Genomic DNA, 452 nt, shown 5'->3' with positions numbered 1-452 from the left:
GCACACACTCCAACAAATCAAGCTATCCCCAACGCCCACACCATAAACCACAACACCACATACCGACTCGTCTCCTGCCGAGCAATCGTAAGGGAAAACGGCAAAGGCGTTTCGAATTTAATGCACATGAATAAAAACACTTCCTCCAATCCCGTTGCTCACTCATAACGTTAAATCGTAACACAGGGCTTCCGGCTAGACATCCCTGCCCCTTATTTTCGTGAATTAGACTGCAAAAATCGCCTGCCTGTGAAGGATGGATAAAACATAAAAGGGTTGCAGGCGAATTCGCGAAATGCATGTTATATTCTTTGCCTTCTCGGAGTATGAATGTGTAGTTTGAGATATTATCCTAGAACGAATTTGCAAGCTGGTAAGACACGGGGACTTGTCAGATCTCGCTTCTGGAGTCTTTGTTTATATAAAGGGATTTAAGAGCTTCTCCTGCAGAG

General features: G+C 44.5%; 1 protein-coding gene across 1 annotated transcript in view; it reads left to right on the top strand.

Annotated features, from left to right (window-relative positions):
* The window catches only part of LOC119590717 (visual pigment-like receptor peropsin), a 38,587-nt gene that overhangs the window by 26,133 nt on the left and 12,002 nt on the right, over nucleotides 1-452 (top strand). The window lies entirely within an intron of this gene.

The sequence above is a fragment of the Penaeus monodon genome, chromosome 27 (assembly GCF_015228065.2).
Source record: "Penaeus monodon isolate SGIC_2016 chromosome 27, NSTDA_Pmon_1, whole genome shotgun sequence".
Lineage (NCBI taxonomy): Eukaryota > Metazoa > Arthropoda > Malacostraca > Decapoda > Penaeidae > Penaeus > Penaeus monodon.
This window is presented reverse-complemented; position numbering and strand designations above follow the sequence as displayed.